Source organism: Triticum urartu, chromosome 3 (genome assembly GCF_003073215.2).
Source record: "Triticum urartu cultivar G1812 chromosome 3, Tu2.1, whole genome shotgun sequence".
In the NCBI taxonomy this organism is placed as follows: domain Eukaryota; kingdom Viridiplantae; phylum Streptophyta; class Magnoliopsida; order Poales; family Poaceae; genus Triticum; species Triticum urartu.
Genome location: NC_053024.1, coordinates 363523815 through 363524126, shown reverse-complemented (window position 1 = coordinate 363524126; position 312 = coordinate 363523815).

Here is a 312-nt window from a genome sequence, read left to right as displayed (position 1 = left end):
TGCATACGAGATTGAAGGGGGACCAATATATCTTAATGCTATGGTTGGGTTTTACCTTAATGAACGTTACTAGTTGCGTACGCTTGCTAATAGTTCCAATCATAAGTGCATAGAATTCTAAGTCAGGGATGACATGCTAGCAGTGACCTCTCCAACATAAAACTTGCTATCGGTCTAGTAAAGTAGTCAATTGCTTAGGGACAATTTCGCAACTCCGACCACCACTTTTCCACACTCGCTATACTAACTTTATTGCTTCTTTATCTAAACAGCCCCTACTGTTTATTTACGTGCTCTTTATTATCTTGCAAA